This window comes from Ovis canadensis, chromosome 13, assembly GCF_042477335.2.
Source record: "Ovis canadensis isolate MfBH-ARS-UI-01 breed Bighorn chromosome 13, ARS-UI_OviCan_v2, whole genome shotgun sequence".
Classification (NCBI taxonomy): Eukaryota; Metazoa; Chordata; class Mammalia; order Artiodactyla; family Bovidae; genus Ovis; species Ovis canadensis.
In genome coordinates, this window is record NC_091257.1 from 77,972,047 (window position 1) to 77,986,663 (window position 14,617).

The following is a 14,617-nucleotide window of genomic DNA, read 5'->3' on the forward strand; positions in this document are numbered from 1 at the left end:
TCTCAGAATCAGTCCTCTCACATGCCCAATGGAGTTAACAGTAAAACCTCCCTCATTGTGTTGAATTGAGACTTAAATGAGTGAGTCAATGAGTGGAAAATGCTTTACCAGAGTCTGACACTGATGAGCACAAGATGAATGTCAGCTTCTACCCACTGGAATTACTGTGAAACGGTGTTGAGAAATTCTGTATTAAATCTTTATATACTGTATCTCACTCAATTCTGATCTCCACTGAGTGATGCAGTGAATGGTTTGGAGTAGGTGTGGCAACTGAGTCTCAGAGAGGTGAAGTGACTTCTCCAGGACCACACAGCTGGTCAGAAGCAAAGCTGGATTCCATCTGAAGTCACACCTGGCACTTCCTCTGTTGGCCATAGCAAAGAGATGAGAGCTTTCTTCTCCATCTTATTTTGTGACAATCCCAACCTCCACAACAGTACACAAGGAGGTCTCACAATTCAGGACTTCTGCTGAGCAGTAGCCCACTTGGGTCAGTGCTGAGCCTTTGTCCAGGCTGTTCCATACACCTGGTCATCATCCCTTCTCTCCCTCCAGCTTCTCAATCCTCCTCAGCCCTACGACTCTACTCAGGACCTGTCTCCTGGTAGGCAGGGGCCACTCCTCAATGTTTCCCCAACTAAGAGACCATGTTTTCCAGCTGTTAAGTCTACCCAAGCTACCTTGTCACCATTGTCCCATACAGACAGAGGATGCAGGAAGTGTCAGCTCTCATTAAAAAGGTTTCTACCTTTTTAGTCATCTTTTCCCCATTTTGGGGGAAGAAAAAAATTGACATTCATTCCTGTATAAGTTGAATCCAATGGTTTGATTTCTGTGTACCATGAAGTGATTATGACAATAGGTTCAGCTAACATGGAAGTTCTCATATAGATACAATAAAAAAATAAAGAAAAAAGAACAACAGTTTTTCCTTATGATGAGAACTCTTAGAATTCGCTCTCTTAACAAAGTTTCTATAGATCATACATCACCATTAGCTATAGTCATCATGTTGTACATTATATCCCTAGTATTAAAATGAGAGGAAGATGGAGAAGGAAATGGCAACCCACTCCAGTATCCTTGCCTGGAGAATCCCATGGGTGGAGGAGCCTGGTAGGCTACAGTCCATGGGGTCGCAAAGAGTCGGACACGACTGAGCGACTTTTTACTTTTACTTTTTACTTAGTAACTATATAACATCCAGCTAAAGACTAGCAGGCAGGTATTCTTTCTGCCCACTTCTGATGTCTATGTCAGAAGCTTTCTCTATCTCCTTTATACTTTAATAAAACTTTATTACACAAAAAAAATTTAAAAAAATAAAATAAAATGAGAGGAAGAGTAGCAATAAATGCCTACATAAAGAAGGAATAAAAACCCAAATAAATAACCCTTCTCTATACATTAAGGGATTAGAAAAAGAAGAATAACTAAGCCCTAAGTTACCACTGAAAGAGTACAATAAATATTACAGCAGGAGTAAATTAAATACAAAGAGAAAAATAATTCAAAATATTAACCAAACTAATATTAGTTCTTTGAAAATGTAAAAGAAACAAAAAACCCTTGGCTAGATCTCATGACTCACAAGGGGGCTTTAGGTCTTCACATGTTGCCTGGGTCTGATTTGTCTCAAGATAGTATTTATATACAAATATTTTGGCAAAACTCACTAGAAAAAGAAGCTGTACAAAGGAGATGAGACAATGTATCGTTATAGTGCCTTGATTCAAGTGTACCTGAAGTCCTCCTTGCCGCAAAAATTCCAGTTGTAATACATTTCTCGCTTCTTATTTTTTATCTTTATTGAAGCCAGTGTGAGTCAGCTCATGCCATTCAAATCCACAGGAAGTCCTGACAACACATTGGTAGACTCATATCTTCCTTCCCCATTCTGATGCCTATTCGAGGGTCACATAACCACATTGGAAACACAACAGATATCAAAGCCACAGGAGAGCTTAGAGGTCGTCATTTTCACCTCTTTGCTGGAAAGTCTAGGGAGATTGTGGCCCAGGCAAATGGCTTGGCACTGCAGGTGCACCTCACCATTGGTGCTCACGACAACACACTTACTAGGTATAGAAAACCTCATTTTCCAGTTGAGGATATTGAGGTTCAGGGAAGGACAGTGACTGGCCTAGGTCTCACAAGGACAAGAACCCAGCCTTTGCATCCACAGGGAAGGTCAGGTCACATTGAGGCCAGCTGATGGGGTAAGATATTCCTTGGACTTGAGTATGTTTATTCCTCAACTACTGCTGTTTGAGTTGGTTGTTATGCCTGGTGCATTGGGCCCTTGTCAACCCGGAACACCGGGTCCAGGAAGCCCGAATGGGTGCCCACTTGGCACCAGCAGAGACCTCTGATTCACCTATATTCATCTCCTCCGGTCCCCCAACTGCATCTCATTTCTGGAATTTTTAAAATAGTGAAACAGGCTTATAGGGTGAGTTGATGCTTCATTTGGAGATATTTGTTCCCCAAAAAAGAGAATACATCTCTTTGGGGACATAAGTTTAATATCAAAGACAAAAAAGTGAAAGTGAAAATCACTCAGTTGAGTCCAACTTTTTGAGACCCCACAGACCATACAGATCATGGAATTCTCCAGGCCAGAATACTGCAGTGCATAGCCGTTCCCTTCCCCACAGGATCTTCCTAACATGGAGATTGAGCCCAGGTATCCCGCATTGCAGGCAGATTCTTTACCAGATGAGCCACCAGGAAAGCCCATAGTTGACTGAGTCACTCATGAAGACAAAGGATTCATCTTAGAGTGCTGTGCTCTGCTGTGCTGAGTTGCTCATCATGTCCAACTTTTTGCACACCCATGGCCTGTAGCCTGCCAGCCTCCTCTGTCCATGGGGATTCTCCAGGCAAGAGTACTGGAGGGGGCTGCCACGCCCTCTTCCAAGAGATCTTCCCAACCCAGGGATGCAACCCAGGTCTCCCATATTGCAAGCAGATTCTTTACTGACTGAGCCCCCAGGGAAGATGAATAAACCTCGTGTGTTCTTGCAGAACTGAAGTGGTCTGAGGCCAACTCCACCAGAGCTTGGGAAAATTAGAGGGCCACAGGGGCTGTCCAGGTATCTCATGGGTTTAGGCTTTCTCTTCTGTGACATCAGGGTCAGAAAGAAAGTTCTCTTCAACTCCACTTCTACCTGTTTGCTGGTGCCTAAAATCCCTTTCCCAAAGCGTAAGAATTTTCTTCTCTAAATATAACTGAGTATAAAACTCTGAATGGCCTCAGGAAAGAGGAAACTAGAATTCACACCATGTAGGTGGCCCACATGTGAAGTCTGGCAATCAAGCAGTTCTGGGTTCTAATTCTGGCTCTGCATGAAAAAGAATGAAACAATAATATTTGCAGCAACAAGTGGATAGATGTAGAGATAATCATACTAAATGAAGTAGGTCAGACAGAGAAAGACAAATAGCAGAGATAGCACTAATTTATAGAATCTAAAATATGATACTAAAGAACTTACACCAAAAGACTCATGGACATTAAAAAAAAAAAAAAAACTCATGGTTACCAGAAGGGAAAGCAGTGTGGAGGATAAATTAGGAGTTTGACATAAATATACTATACACATTCAACTATATATACAATAGACAACCAACAAGGACCTACTATATAGTACAGGGAACTATACTCAATATTTTGTAATAACTTATAAAGGAAAAGAATCTGAAATAAAAATCTCTCTCTCTTTCTCTCTCTCCATATATATATATATATATATATATATATGTATGTATGTATGTATGTATGTATGTATGTATGTATATGTATGTATCTGAATCACTTTGCTATACACCTGAACCTAATGAAAAGTGGAAGTGTTAGTCGCTCATTGACCTGACTTTTACAACCCCACGGACTGTAGTCCACCAGGCTCCTCTGTCCATGAATTCTCTAGGCAAGAATACTGCAGTGGGTTGCCATTTCCTTCTCCAGGGATCTTCCCAAACCAGGGATCAAGCCCAGGTCTCCTGCATTGCAGACTCTTTACCCTCTGAGCCACCATGGTCGCCCCACACCTGAACCTACGTACCATTGTCAAGCAACGATAAATCAATTAAAAAAAATTCTGCTTCTGGCACATATTCACCCTTGGAGTCTTGAGGGAAATCACAGCTATCTGATCCTCAGTCTGCCATGCCATCCAATGGAAAGAATCCAACCCCTGAACGTGGCTCTCATGAGACCAAAGCAGGCAAGGTCCATGAGGCCCAAATGCTCAGCATGAGGCTGGAATAGAGAAGAGCCCAGCAATGGCTGTCAAGAGGAATGACAAGGGTGAATTCTGGCTTTTGTACAAGGTGAATATCAGTAACCTCCACATTCTGGGTATCACATTCAAAGCGAATTCTGAAAACAGGGCTAATGTGAGGATCCCCATCACTTCTGAAGGCATCATGAACCTGTGAGTAGCCTTAGAATCAGGTTTGGGAGGCACAGTGTGGTATGGTCAATAGGTCTCCAACCTGAAATCAGGCACTTTTCTACCCTGCTACCTTACACTCCCAATCTGTAACATAAGGAAGACTTTGCAACCCTAGAATCCTCACCTTTAAAACGTTCTAAGAAACATTCCCCATAACCAAGTCTCTCATTTAAAAAATCCTCCATATTTAAAATAATAACACATGTAATTATAAAACTTGAGAAGTGAGAAGACATGAACACTTATTCCAGCATCATTTTTTCTCTCCAGATTCTCTTAAAATAACAGTGACCAGAATGGGCCATATAGCAGTGTACAGTATTTAATGAAAAACATGTGAAAATTATATGGAAAATACAATCTGAGGTATTTTAATTAAGTTGAATATACAAAAAAAGATCCTTTCTCTGTGGTGAGTTACTCTGCAGGCTGGTCAGGCTCAGAGGATTGGTTACACTTTTTTAATTCCAGTCTCTCTAGTCTTCCTTCAGGAACATCCCCTGGGGGCAGGTGGCATAAGGGGCTAATGATATTGTATAATGAAAATCTGGAAGCACGTATGCTCACCCGAAGTTGAATCAAAGAGTAGCGTTGAAAGTATTAGTCTCCGAGGTGGTTCTAAGATGGCGGAGGAAAAGGATGGGGAGATCACTTTCTCCCCCACAAATTCATCAAAAGAACATTTGAACGCTGAGTAAATTCCACAAAACAACTTCTGAATGCTGACAGAGGACATCAGGCACCTAGAAAAGCATCCCATTGTTTTCAAAAGGAAGTAGGAAAAAAATATAAAAGATAAAAAGAGAGACAAAAGAGGTAGGGACAGAGATCCATCCTGGGAAGGGAGTCTTAAAAGAGAGAGAAATTTCCAAACACCAGAAAACACTCTCATTGGCAAGTCTGTGGTGAGCCTTGGAACCTCAGAGGGCAACATAACCAGGAGGAAAAATAAATAATTAATTAAAACCCACAGATTACATGCCCAATGGTAACTCCCAGCAGAGAAGCAACGCAGACACCTGCATCCACCACTAACAAGCGGGGGCTGGGCAGGGAGGGCTGGGCTGCATTGTAAGGACCCGGCCTGAATGCCCCGAGGGCAATCTGAGGAAATTAACTTGAGATAGCAAACCAGACTGTGGGATAGCTACCATATGAAAAGCCCTAACCTAAGACACCATCAGGCCGGCTCACAGAACAAAGGACTGAGCAGAGCTAGCCGGCTGCAGAACGGCCTATCGCCCGCCAGAAACAGGAAGGCGAGGGCAGCCAGAGCCGGAAGGGGGCAATCACAGCCCCAGAGAGGCATCATCTACCAAACTGTAAGCAGGCTTCATTGCTAACCAAGACTTCCGGGGATTCTGGACAGTCAACGTCTTCCCGAGAAGGTGCGCCGGTTGTACACCCAGAAAAATGAGCGGCAGGGACGGGGGAGGCAATAAGTCGTAGAAACCGCATTTGCCAAACACCTGGTCACCTGAGCTGCTCCGACCTGGGAAGGGCACAAAACGCAGGCCCAACCAAGTCTGTGCCTCTGAGGAGTACCCGAGTACCTGAACCTGAGCAGCTTAGACCTGTGGAGTGCATACAACCCAGGGCCGGCCTCAGACAGTTCCCAGCAGAGCAACCTAGAGCCTAAGCAGTGTAGATGGGGAAAGCACACATGCCGTGAGTGGGAGCCAACCCAGTGTGGCCGAGACACTGCGAGCACTCTCACACACGCCAGTGTTGTTTGCAGCGTCCCTCTCTCCCCACAGCACGACTGAACAAGTGAGCCTAAAAAAGTGTCCACCACCGCCCCCTTGTGTCAGGGCAGAAATTAGACACTGAAGAGACCAGCAAACAGAAGGTAAAACAGGGTAGGTCCTTGGAAGTGACAGGTGCAATAGATTAAAACCCTGTAGTTAGCACTGACTACATAGGACAGGGCCTATAGATCTTGAGAAGTATAAGCCGGATCAAGGAACTATCCAAAAACGAACTGACCCCACACTGTCCACAACAACACCAGAGAAAGTCCTAGATATATTTTTACTATTGTCATTCTTTAAATTCTTTATTTTTAAGTCCTCTATTACTGTTTTAATTTTAATTTTTATAACATACTATTAGTTTACCAAAAAAAGACCCTATTTTTAAAGCAAACTTCATATATATATATATTTTTTTTTTTATATAACTTTTGTGACTTTTTTGTTTTTCTTTAATATTGTATTTTTGAGAATCCAACCTCTACTCTAGATTTTTAAGCTTTGCTTTTTGGTATTTGTTATCAATTTTGTACCTTTAAGAACCCAATCTTCAGTACCCATTTTGACTTGGGAGCGAGATTATTGGCTTGACTGCTGTCTCCCCTTTTGGACTCTCCTTTCTCTCCACCAGGTCGCCTCTATCTCCCCCTCCCCCTTTTCTTCTCTACCCAACTCTGTGAATCTCTTTGTGTGTTCCAGACTGTGGGCAACACTTAGGGAACTGATCTCTGGCTGGATCTGCCTCTCACCTTTGGATTCCCCCTGGACACCTCCGTCTCCTTCCTCCCTCTTCTCTTCTCTGTGTAACTCCATGAACATCTCTGAGCAGTCCAGACTATGGAGTGCATATAAGGAAGTGATTACTGGCTAGCTTGCTCTCTCGCCTTTTGATTCCCCCTCATCTCATTCAGGTCACCTCTAACTCCCTCCTCCCTTTTCTCTTCTCCATGTAACTCTGTGAACCTCTTGGGGGTGTTCCTCACTGTGGAGAAACTTTTCATCATTAACCTAGATGTTTTATCATTAGTGCTGTATAGATGAAGAAGTCTTGAGGCTACTGTAAGAATAAGACTGAAAACCAGAGGCAAGAGGCTTAAGTCCAAATCCTGAGAACACCAGAGAACTCCTGGCTCCAGTTCAGTTCAGTTCAGTCGCTCAGTCTTGTCCGACTCTTTGCGACCCCATGAATCGCAGCATGCCAGTTCTCCCTGTTCATCACCATCTCCCAGAGTTCACTCAGACTCATGTCCATCGAGTCAGTGATGCCATCCAGCCATCTCATCCTCGGTCGTCGTTTCTCCTCCGGCCCCCAATCCCTCCCAGCATCAGAGTCTTTTCCAATGAGTCAGCTTTTCTCATGAGGTGGCCAAAACACTCTAGTTTCAGCTTCAGCATCACTCCTTCCAAAGAAATCCCAGGGCTGATCTCCTGCAGAATGGACTGGTTGGATCTCCTTGCAGTCCAAGGGACTCTCAAGAGTCTTCTCCAACACCACAGTTCAAAAGCATCAATTGTTTGGTGCTCAGCCTTCTTCACAGTCCAACTCTCACATCCATACATGACCACTGGAAAAACCATAGCCTTGACTAGACGGACCTTTGTTGGCAAAGTAATGTCTCTGCTTTTCAATATGCTATCTAGGTTGGTCAAAACTTTTCTTCCAAGGAGTAAGCGTCTTTTAATTTCATGGCTGCAGTCACTATCTGCAGTGACTCTGGAGCCCCCAAAAATAAAGTCTGACACTGTTTCCACTGTTTCTCCATCTATTTCCCATGAAGTGTTGGGGCCGGATGCCACGACCTTTGTTTTCTGAATGTTGAGCTTTAAGCCAACTTTTTCACTCTCCTCTTTCACTTTCATCAAGAGGCTTTTTAGTTCCTCTTCACTTTGTGCCATAAGGGCGGTATCATCTGCATATCTGAGGTTATTGATATTTCTTCCGGCAATCTTGAGTCCAGCTTGTGTTTCTTCCAGCCCAGCGTTTCTCATGATGTACTCTGCATAGAAGTTAAATAAGCAAGGTGACAATATACAGCCTTGACATACTCCTTTTCCTATTTGGAACCGGTCTGTTGTTCCATGTCCAGTTCTAACTGTTGCTTCCTGATCTGCATACAGATTTCTCAAGAGGCTGGTCAGGTGGTCTGGTATTCCCATCTCTTTCAGGATTTTCCACAGTTTATTGTGATCCACACAGTCAAAGGCTTTGGCATAGTCAATAAAGCAGAAATAGATGTTTTTCTGGAACTCTCTTGCTTTTTTCATGATCCAGCGGATGTTGGCTATTTGATCTCTGGTTCCTCTGCCTTTTCTAAATCCAGCTTGAACATCAGGGAGTTCACAGTTCACGTATTGCTGAAGCCTGGCTTATAGAATTTTGAGCATTACTTTACTAGCATGTGAGATGAGTGCAATTGTGCAGTAGTTTGAGCATTCTTTGGCATTGCCTTTCTTTGGGATTGGAATGAAAACGGACCTTTTCCAGTCCTGTGGCCACTGCTGAGTTTTCCAAATTTGCTGGCGTATTGAATGCAGCACTTTCACAGCATCATCTTTCAGGATTTGAAACAGCTCAACTGGAATTCCATCGCCTCCACTAGCTTTGTTCGTAGTGATGCTTTCTAAGGCCCACTTGACTTCACATTCCAAGATGTCTGGCTCTAGGTGAGTGATCACATCATCATGATTATCTGGGTCATGAAGATCTCTTTTGTATAGTTCTTCCGTGTATTCTTGCCACCTCTTCTTAATATCTTCTGCTTCTGTTAGGTCCAGACCATTTCTGTCCTTTATCGAGCCGATCTTTGCATGAAATGTTCCCTTGGTATCTCTAATTTTCTTGAAAAGATCTCTAGTCTTTCCCATTCTGTTGTTTTCTTCTATTTCTTTGCATTGATCGCTGAAGAAGTCTTTCTTATCTCTTCTTGCTATTCTTTGGAACTCTGCATTCAGATGCTTGTATCTTTCCTTTTCTCCTTTGCTTTTTGCCTCTCTCCTTTTCACAGCTATTTGTAAGCCCTCCCCAGACAGCCATTTTGCTTTTTTGCATTTCTTTTCCATGGGGATGGTCTTGATCCCTGTCTCCTGTACAATGTCATGAACCTCATTCCATAGTTCATCAGGCACTCTATCGATCAGATCTAGGCCCTTAAATCTGACAGAACATGGTCCACTGGAGAAGGGAATGGAAAGCCACTTCAGTATTCTTGCCTTGAGAACCCCATGAACAGTATGAAAAGGCAAAATGATAGGATACCAAAAGAGGAACTCCCCAGGTCATTAGGTGCCCAATATGCTACTGGAGATCAGTGGAGAAGTAACTCCACAAAGAATGAAGTGATGGAGCCAAAACAAAAACAATACCCAGTTGTGCATGCGACTGGTGATAGAAGCAAGATCTGATGCTGTAAAGAGCAATATTGCATAGGAACCTGGAATGTCAGGTCCATGAATCAAGGCAAATTGGAAGTGGTCAGACAAGAGATGGCAAGGGTAAATGTCAACATTCTAGGAATCAGCGAACTAAAATGGACTGGTATGGGTGAATTTAACTCAGATGACCATTATATCTACTACTGCGGGCAGGAATCCCTCAGAAGAAACGGAGTAGCCATCATGGTCAACAAAAGAGTCTGAAATGCAGTACTTGGATGCAATCTCAAAAAAGACAGAATGATCTCTGTTCGTCTCCAAGGCAAACCATTCAATATTACAGTTATCCAAGTCTATGCCACAACCAGTAATGCTGAAGAAGCTGAAGTTGAACGGTTTTATGAGACCTACCAGACCTTTTAGAACTAACACCCAAAAAAGATGTCCTTTTCATTATAGGGGACTGGAATGCAAAAGTAGGAAGTCAAGAAACACCTGGAGTAACAGGCAAATTTGGCCTTGGAATGCGGAATGAAGCAGGGCAAAGACTAATAGAGTTTTGCCAAGAAAACGCACTGGTCATAGCAAACACCCTCTTCCAACAACACAAGAGAAGACTCTACACATGGACATCACCAGATGGTCAACACAGAAATCAGATTGATTATATTCTTTGCAGCCAAAGATGGAGAAGCTCTATACTGTCAACAAAAACAAGACCAGGAGCTGACTGTGGCTCAGATCATGAACTCCTTATTACCAAATTCAGACTCAAATTGAAGAAAGTAGGGAAAACCACTAGACCATTCAGGTATGACCTAAATCAAATCCTGGCTCCAGGGAACATTAATTATTAGGAGCTCATCAAATGCCTCCATACCTACACTGAAACCAAGCAACACCCAAGGGACAAAAAATTTCAGAGCAAGACATACCATGCAAATTCTCCAACAACACAGGAACATAGCCCTGAGCTCCAATATACTGGCTGCCCAAACTCACTCCAAACCCACTGACATCTCATAACTCACTACTGGACACTTCATTGCACTCCAGAAAGAAGAAATCCAGTTTCATCCACCAGAACACCAACACAAGCTTCCCTAACCAGGATACCTTGACAAGCCACCCGTCCAACCCCACCCACAGCAAGGAAACTCCACAAACTGCCAGAATACAGAAAGGCCACCCCAAACACAGCAATATAAACAAGATGGAGAGGCAGAGATATACCCAGCAGGTAAAGGAACAGGATAAATGCCCACCAAACCAAACAAAAGACAGGGAATCTACCTGATAAAGAATTCCGAATGATAGTGAAAATGATCCAAAATCTTGAAAACAAAATGGAGTTACAATAAGTAGCCTGGAGACAAGGATTGAGAAAATGCAAGAAATGTTTAACAAGGGGTCAGAAAGATCCCCTGGAGAAGGAAATGGCAACCCACTCCAGTATTCTTGCCTGGAAAATCTCATGGATGGAGCCGGGTAGGCTACAGTCGATGGGGTCGCAAAGAGTCGGACACAACTGGGCGACTTCACATCACTTCAGAATAAATAAAAAAGAGTCAATACATAATGAATAATGCAATAAATGAGATTAAAAAAACACTCTGGAGGGAACCAGCAGTAGAATAATGGAGGCAGAAGATAGGATAAGTGAGGTAGAAGATAGAATGGTAGAAATAAATGAAAACAGAGAGGAAAAAAGAAAGATGAATTAAAAGAAATGAGGACAATCTCAGAGACCTCTGGGACAATGTTAAACACCCCAACATTCAAATCATAGGAGCCCCAGAAGAAGAAGACAAAAAGAAAGACCATGAGAAAATACTTGAGGAAATAATAGTTGAAAACTTCACTAAAATGGGGAAGGAAATAATCACACAAGCCCAAGAAACCCAGAGAGTCCCAAACAGGATAAACCCAAGGCAAAACACCCCAAGACACATATTAATCAAATTTGTTAATTTGTTAAGATCTTTGTTAATCTTAATCTTTGTTAAGATCAAACACAAAGAACAAATGTTACAAGCAGCAAGGGAAAAACAACAAATACACAAGGGGACTCCCATAAGGATAACAGCTGATCTTTCAACAGAAACTCTTCAAGTCAGGAAGGAATGGCAGGACATACTTAAAATGATGAAAGAAAATAACCTACAGCCCAGATTACTATATCCAGCAAGGATCTCATTCAAATATGAAGGAGAAATCAAAAGCTTTACAGACAAGCAAAAGCTGAGAGAATTCAGCACCACCAAACCAGCTCTCCAACAAAAGCTAAAGGATCATCTCTAGACAGGAAACACAGGATAAACTCAATCCCAAAACAAATAAAGTAAATGGCAATGGGATCATACCTATCAAGAACTACCTTAAATGTAAATGGGTTGAATGCCCCAACCAAAAGGCAAAGACTGGCTGAATGGATACAAAAACAAGACCCCTATGTATATTGTCTACAAAAGACCCACCTCGAAACAAGGGACGCATACAGCGTGAAAGTGAAGGGCTGGAAAAAGATATTCCATGCAAATAGAGACCAAAAGAAAGCAGGAGTAGCAATACTCATACCAAATAAAATAGACTTTAAAACAAAGGCTGTGAAAAGAGACAAAGAAGGACACTACATAATGATCAAAGGGTCAATCCAAGAAGAAGATATAACTATTATAAATATATATGCACCCAACAAAGGAACACTGCAATATGTAAGACAAATGCTAACAAGTATGAAGGGGAAATTAACAATAACACAATAATAGTGGAGACTTTAATACCTGACTCACACCTATGGATAGATCAACTAAACAGAAAATTAACAAGGAAACACAAACTTTAAATGATACAATAGACCAGTTAGACCTAATTGATATCTATAGGACATTTTACCCCAAAACAATGAATTTCATATTTTTCCTCAAGCACACACAGAAACTTCTCTAGGATAGATCACATCCTGGGCCATAAATCTAGCCTCGGTAAATTTTTAAAAAATTGAAATCACTCCAAGCATCTTTTCTGACCACAATGCATTAAGATTAGATCTCAATTACAGGAGAAAAACTATTAAAAATTCCAACATATGGAGACTGAACAACACGCTGCTGAATAACCAATAAATCACAGAAGAAATCAAAAAAGAAATCAAAATATGCATAGAAACAAATGAGAATGAAAAAACAACAACCCAAAACCTGTGGGACACTGTAAAAGCAGTGCTAAGGGGATGGTTCATAGCAATACAGGCATACCTCAAGAAACAAGAAAAAAAGTCAAATAAATAACCTAACCCTATACCTAAAACAACTAGAAAATGAAGAAATGAAGAACCCCAGGGTTAGTAGAAAGAAAGAAATCTTTAAAATTAGGGCAGAAATAAATGCAAAGGAAACAAAACCATAAGACCATAGCAAAAATCAACAAAGCCAAAAGCTGGTTGTTTGAGAGGATAAATAAAACTGACAAACCATTAGCTAGACTCATCAAGAAACAAAGGGAGAAAAAGCAAATCAATAAAATTAGAAATGAAAGTGGAGAGATCACAACAGACAACACAGAAATACATAAGAGACTACTATCAGCAATTATATGCCAATAAAGTGGACAACTTGGAAGAAATGGACAACTTCTTAGAAAAGCACAACTTTCCAAACCTGAACTAGGAAGAAATAGAAAATCTTAACAGACCTATCACAAGCATGGAAATAGAAACTGTAATCAGAAATCTTCCAGCAAGCAAAAGCCCAGGCCCAGACTGCTTCACAGCTGAATTCTACCAAAAGTTTAGAGAAGAGCTAACACCTATCCTACTCAAACTCTCCCAGAAAATTGCAGAGGAAGGTAAACTTCCAAATTAATTCTATGAGGCCACCATCACCCTAATACCAAAACCTGACAAAGATGCTACAAAAAAAGAAAACTACAGGCCAATATCACTGATGAACATAGATGCAAAAATCCTTAACAAAATTCTAGCAATCAGAATCCAACAACACATTAAAAAGATCATACATTATCACCAAGTGGGCTTTATCCCAGGGATGCAAGGATTCCTCAATATCCACAAATCAATCAATGTAATACACCACAGTAAGAAATTGAAAAATAAAAGCCATATGATTATCTCAATAGATGCAGAGAAAGCCTTTGACAAAATTCAACATCCATTTATGATTAAAAAAAAAAAAAAAAAACCTCCAGAAAGCAGGCATAGAAGGAACATACCTCAACATAATAAAAGCTATATATGACAAACCCACAACAAACATTATCTTCAATGGTGAAAATTTGAAAGCACTTCCCCTAAAGTCAGGAACAAGACAAGGGTGCCCACTCTCACCACTACTATTCAACAGAGTTTTGGAAGTTTTGGTCACAGCAATCAGAGCAGAAAAAGAAATAAAAGGAATCCAAATTGGAAAAGAAGAAGTAAAACTTTCACTGTTGGCAGATGACATGATCCTCTACTTAGAAAACCCTAAAGACTCCACCATAAAATTACTAGAGCTAGTCAATGAATATAGTAAAGTTGCAGGATATAAAATCAACACAAAGAAATCCCTTGCCTTCCTATGTACTATAATGAGAAAATAGAAAGAGAAATTAAGGAAACAATTCCATTCACCATTGCAATGAAAAGAATAAAATACTTAGGAATATATTTACCTAAAGAAACAAAATATCTATATATAGAAAACTATAAAACACTGGTGAAAGAAATCAAAGAGGACATTAATAGATGGAGAAATATACCATGTTCATGAATTGGAAGAATCAATATAGTGAAAATGAGAATACTACACAAAGCAATCTATAGATCCAAAGCAATCCCTATCAAGCTACCAATGATATTTTTCACAGAGCTAGAACATATAATTTCACAATTTGTATGGAAATACAAAAAATCTCGAATAGCCAAAGCAATCTTGAGAAAGAAGAATGGAACTGGAGGAATCAACCTGCCTCACTTCAGGCTCTGCTACAAAGCCACAGTCATCAAGACAGTAGGTACTGGCACAAAGACAG